This window comes from Phaseolus vulgaris, chromosome 6 (assembly GCF_000499845.2).
Source record: "Phaseolus vulgaris cultivar G19833 chromosome 6, P. vulgaris v2.0, whole genome shotgun sequence".
Classification (NCBI taxonomy): domain Eukaryota; kingdom Viridiplantae; phylum Streptophyta; class Magnoliopsida; order Fabales; family Fabaceae; genus Phaseolus; species Phaseolus vulgaris.
The window spans coordinates 15,991,015-15,997,452 of record NC_023754.2 but is presented as its reverse complement, the minus strand read 5'-3'; positions in this window follow the sequence as shown (position 1 = coordinate 15,997,452).

Here is a 6,438-nt window from a genome sequence, read left to right as displayed (position 1 = left end):
CTAGGATGAAGAGAAAACCTACTGTCAGAGTAAAAAAGATTTATATTATGGATGCATTTAAATTAAATAATTTTTTTGTAAATTTTGTAAATCATCAAATTTCGTAAGTCGTTAAATTTAAATTATAAAAGTGATAGAAGGAGTTTGAAACGACTTACAGACAACTTGTATAGTTTTAATTACAAAGGGCACGATTCTTTTATAAAAGTTTCTTAAATATATTTTTAATTATGAAAATATTTGTATTAGTTCCAAAATATAATATTATTTGTAAGAAATATATATTAAAGTCTTTTTTTAATAATAAAGAATTTTAGAAAAACTTAAGAAACTTATTTTTTTTACTTATACAAGTTAAATAGACAAATTAATAAATAAATATTAAGAATATTTAATAATGAGAGTGAGTATTGTTATTTAAACAATCAACTTTAATAAATATTTTATTTATTCATGAAATCTTTTTATAATTGTGTGATGGGTAAGGAAATTTAATCTTTTTCCAATTATTTAGGATACATATTTAATTTTTAGGTACTACATTTAATTTTTTCTTTCATTATTTTTTTAAAAAAATATTATTAAAATTATGACACAAATATGAAACATATATAACATATTATCGTTCATTAAATACAATATTTTCAATTTTCGTCACGGATGATAAATATCACAATGAGGTCAATGTTTATTATGTGTTGATTTTTTCATTTAGGTTGTTCGGGTGGTATTGTGTGTTCTTGGAGTGGGGTTAGTCATGGACCATTTTTGCAAACCCCCAATATGAAGCTGAAGATGACCCTAGTTCATAATGTTGTTGTGCAGAGTAAGTGGATTACATGAAGATTTGTGCAAATAATGGTGTTGTCACATATGTTCTAAACATATTTTTGCATGTCATGTTCAAAGAATGCCAAAAATGAATATCTTCTTTCATCCATGGTAGGCTCTTGTCGGGTGTCCCAAACTGCTAAAAACTGCTGAATTATTAATGTGGATCCTCTGCGAGGAGGAACAATTATGGTGAAATGGTCACTGTGAACTCTTTATTTGATGATTGAGCCTCTAATTCTGCAACATTTGTGGCACCAAAAGAAGATATATGAATTGGCTATGTACCATCCCATGTACTCATGTGTGTGGTGGAGAGGACCAAGCATTGGAATATCTGTCAATCTAAGTTGATGTTTGTTGTTCAGAAATCAACCCAATAGGCATGTTTGGTCACCCAATTCTCATCTTGACTTTCTCTCATGTCAATTTTGTGTTGGTGATCAAGCTTGTTGGAAGGCTCTATTACTTCTTGTGATAGACGAAAATGTAACTTCACCTTGTCGGACTAGTGCCACTCCGCAACTGCAAAATAAATTAACATTGTGCATGATGTCCACAAGTGTTGATCCTTAAAGGCTTCAGTTGGTGTTGATGCCTCTAACCCATCATATGGAGCCCATATAAACTTAAAAAAAGTCATTAAAGTACATTCGTGTGTATCAGGAAAGCAAAATATTATAAATAAGGGCAGCAAGAATAGGAACATTTAGTTGTTGCTTTTAACATTACCTATTCTAGCTTTGTAGTAAGTTGTTGCATGGGACATTTTGGAAATTCAGAACTACTGTCACTCCACTTGCGAACCAACAAGTACATTAAATCACATTTGGAAATTGGTGCCATAAAGGGCATGTGATGTTGCGCCCATGACTGCAAAAGGGATGCACAACCACGACTTATGTCTTTGCACGCATATTAATGCTTTTACACATTTCCCTATACAAAATAACTAAACAAGTAAATCCTCAACTACATCGTTAGTTTTTCGAAGATTGATTAAAAATATTAAGTACATGGGCACTTTGTTACCTATTTTGTCAGACATTGACACCCTACCAATTAATCCTAATATATATGTCCTTTAATGGGCATTAAGTTCCTCTTCAGATGGTTGTTCTTGAAGTGGGAACATGTTCTCTCTTAACCACTTCAACTTCACCATTGACCTAACTAAAGACTCCACTTTGTGTTATGCCAAAAAATGTAGCACACATATCTTCCCAATCAAATAGGTTGGTGTAATAATTAGGGCTTCATTCAATCACTCCCAACTGAAGTCCTACATCTTATAGGATTTTGTGCATTCTCTAGTTGGGAAATAAAATTTATATGTTTCTAGTTTCCACCTCCAATACTAGAGTTGTCACCAAATCATAATCAACATTTAGATGCATCAACTTTGCGATCTAGTTTAGGAACTACTAAAGGGTGTGACTCAGACACAATGACAATAAGACAACACAATGCTTCTTTTTAAATCTTAATTTCACAAAAGAAATTAGCCAAACTTTAAATGTCAAAGTATTTAATAATTAAGTCAATGACACATAGATTAAGTTACCATGGAACTGATGTAGGTTGATCTTTTGCTTCCATAACAACATATTACGCTGGTTAAAGGAACTTGCAAACAATATAGTTGAAGTGTGAAATTTAGGTTCGCTTGTAAGTATTGATTATGAAGTAAATAGTGTGTAACATGAACATTAAACCTATATATAAAAGAATGTCGAAGTACATGGTCTGACTTTATAAGTTGAATATTTTAAGTTCAATCTTGTGCGTTCATCTAAAGGCTCATTTAATCCAGACGATCTGTTAAAAGGTGGCGCATCAATTTATATGCTTTATGAGGATTAAAAAGTGTGAAAAGGTCATAAATGCATATGAGGTCTTGTTCAATGTAACATTCAAGGCATTTTAATTTGGATCATCCATTAAAAGGTGGTGTATTGATTTATGCGCTCTATGAGGTTGACTAAGTGTGAAAATGTCATAATGCATTTGAGTTTTGTTCAATGTGACGTTCAATCTTGTGCTCTCATTTGAAGGCCCTTTTAATCTAGATCATTCGTTAAAAGGTGGTGCATTGATATATGCCATTTGTTACTTAAAAAAGAATGAAAAGGTCATAAATACGCCTCAAGTCTCGTTCAGTGTAATGTTCAATCCTATGCATTTATTTGAAGGCTCATTTAATCCTGTGCATTTTTATATAAGGAGATGGATTATTTTTATATGAGGAGATGGATTGCACCAAAGAGAAGATTAAAAACAACTTTAATAATATCAAGAAAAAGGTACCATTTCTAACTTTCTTCCATTTTAAATTTAAATACTTATTTATTTGTGAAATATTTCTAATATAACATAATTGGTACGTAGTTATGAACATGTTTGGAAAATCATTGATTAGAGGTGGAAAAATCAGCTTCATAGGCCTTTGGCCTTTGCATGCAATTGCCTATTACCTAAACCCCCAATTACACTATGAACCAAACTCTAGAAATGATGATGCTGAGGTGAAGGAAGGGTTGTACATATGCATGAGAAGATTGGTTAATGACGTTTCAGAAAGAACAAAAATAAATTTGCAACTTACTGTTTTTCACTATTCAAGAGGAACATTTTCTTCGGAAAATGCAAAGGTGTGTAAGAAAGTTATGTTCCCTGAAGAATGGTGGGAGATATTTGGGGATAGAACTCCATAACTAAAGATGTTTGCTATTCGAGTTTTGAGTTTAACTTGTAGTTCTTCAGAGTGTGAGCGTAATTGGAACTCATTTGAAATGGTAATTCGAGTACTTGAAGTTATTTAAGGTTTTTCTTGATTTCATTTATATATTGACAAAAATTTCATATTTAATTATAGGTTCATACAAAAAGAAGAAATTGTTTGCATCAGAAGAAAATGAATGACTTAATGTATAACTCGAAGTTGATAAACAAACAAATTATAAGATCAATTATTTGAAGACATTAAGTTCGATAATGAATGTATAACTGAAGAAGGAGATAATGTTGTTGAGGTTGAGCAAACTCAAGTTGAAGATGATGGTGTGAATGTTGACTTAGTTGGAGGAACAAGTTTAAATGATTCAATTCTAGATGCAACTGATTTTGATAATATAGTTTTTGATGATGATGTTGATGGTGATGAAGATGATGATGAAGATGGTGATGAATATGATGATGAGATGATCATGAAGATCTTAGAGAGGATTTCCTTAGAGGATTAGATGAATGAGACTTTTAAACTTCATAACATTTGTGTTGTTTTACTTATTTTGTTGGTGTATGAACTTGTTTATTTCAATATTATGAAATTGGTATCATGAATTATTTTTTTTGTTAAATTTTTTATGTGAAGTAGACTCTTACGAGTCTGCGAGTTTACTGGACTCTCACGAGTCTGATAACCTTGAAAGGAAGGGTTAATGAAAATTGCATCAACGAACTCAAATATTTGAAACTAGTTGTGAAAGAGACATTGAGATTACACCCTCCACTCCCTTTTTTGCTTCCAAGAGAATATGGTAAAACATGTGAGATACATGGTTATAACATACCAGCCAAAAGCAAGGTCATAGTCAATGCTTGAGCAATTGGAAGAAATTCAAAGTATTGGACTGAACCAGAGAGATTTTATCCCGAGAGATTCATTGACAGCACTATTGACTATAAAGGGAATAATTTTGAGTACATTCCTTTTGGAGCTGGAAGAAGGATATGCCCTGGAAGCATATATGCATCCAGAGTTGTCGAAGTGACCCTTGCAATGTTGTTATATCACTTTGATTGGAAGCTTCCAAGTGGAATGATAAGTGAAGAATTGAACACGAGTGAAGAGTTTGGAATCACAGTTAGAAGAAAGCATTATTAAGGAAATAATAATTATCAAATTATATGTAATATTGTACGATATTGTATTCAATTATATGCAATTAATTTAATAATGATAGAATCTCATGATTAGTATCCCTACCTAATTAGATTGTAATTTGGAGAGAGAAACTCCTTATATATATTTCATATACATGAAGTGATGTAACCATACACATAAGACAATAAGAAACATCTCTTCTTCTTACCATTTTTTATCATTTTCTTATTGGTATCAGAGCACCGATCTTGGTGCCCTGACAGCCTGTCCATTTTTATCCCCTAAATAAAAAATCATGTATGGCAAAAAAGCATCAGTAACGAGTCCGATAGAAACCTCGTACAAGGCTTCAGTGCCGAGCAAATTCAGCAATTGGCAAAAGCTATTTACTCGCTCAACAATAACGGTAAAAGTGACACGTTTGTTAGCTCTGCAGGTCTGCTTGCCCATAACTCCTATTCTAATTCTACTTTTACGAAACCATGGATTTTGGATAGCGGAGCAACCAATCACATTGCATCTGAGTCACAATTTTTCACACACACTTCATCATCATTTATTTCAAATGTTAATCTGCCCACAGGCTCAACTGCGCCCATCTCATCTACAGGCACAATTAAATTCAATGACAAAATCACTTTCAAAGATGTTCTTTGTGTTCCTTGTTTTAATTTAAATCTCATGTCCATTAGTAAGATAACCAGTTCACTAAATTGTTGTGTCGTTTTTACTCCTATAGTTCACTAATTTACAGGACTTGGCTACGGGGAGGATGATTGGCTCGGGTAAACAACACGCAGGCTTATACTACATGTCCCCTCTTCCAAACCAAGCCCACGCATCTCAAATATCGACCGACCCTAATTTATGGCACAAGCGCCTCATACATCCTTCTCCGACGTGTCTACAACTTGTATCTTCCTTACTACCTATCCCTATCAGTAAAAATCTCATTCGCATTCATAATAATTGTAGTATTTGTCCCAAAGCTAAACAGACAAGGCTACACTTTCCTTTAAGCACAATAAGATCTCATTCTCCATTTAATCTATTGCATTGTGACATTTGGGGTCCTCATAAAACCCCAACTCATTTTGGAAAACGTTTTTTTCTCATTATAGTCGATGACTATACTAGATGTACTTGGCTATTTCTTATGAATCACAAATCTGAAACCCAACATTTCTTAGAGTCATTCATTACATTTGCACAAAATCAATTTCAGACATTAAAACCATCCACGTTGACAACGGACTTAAATTTATTTCAATGTATGATTTTTTTCTCAAAAAAGGTATTGAATGTCAACGCACTTGCATCTACACTCCTCAACAAAATGGAGTAGTAGAACGCAAATATAGACACGTTTTAAACACAACACGAGCCCTCCTATTTCAGTCCAATTTACCATTAGAATTTTGGGGAGAATGCGTTTTAACCGCCACATATATCATTAATTGCTTGCCATCACCTTTACTAAAAAACAAATCACCTTTTGAGCTACTATATAATCAACCACCTTCACTTTCTCACCTAAAACATACAAATTATTTGATATAGATGCAAACACTTTTTTTACAAGTCGGGATGTCATCTTCTGTGAAAGTGTTTTCTCATTCTGCCAACAGTCACAGACACAATCCTCACCTCCATTACAAGGTATTTTGCCCACTATTGACATTGACTTACCCACTCCTGTCCTACATTCACTCGATCAACCT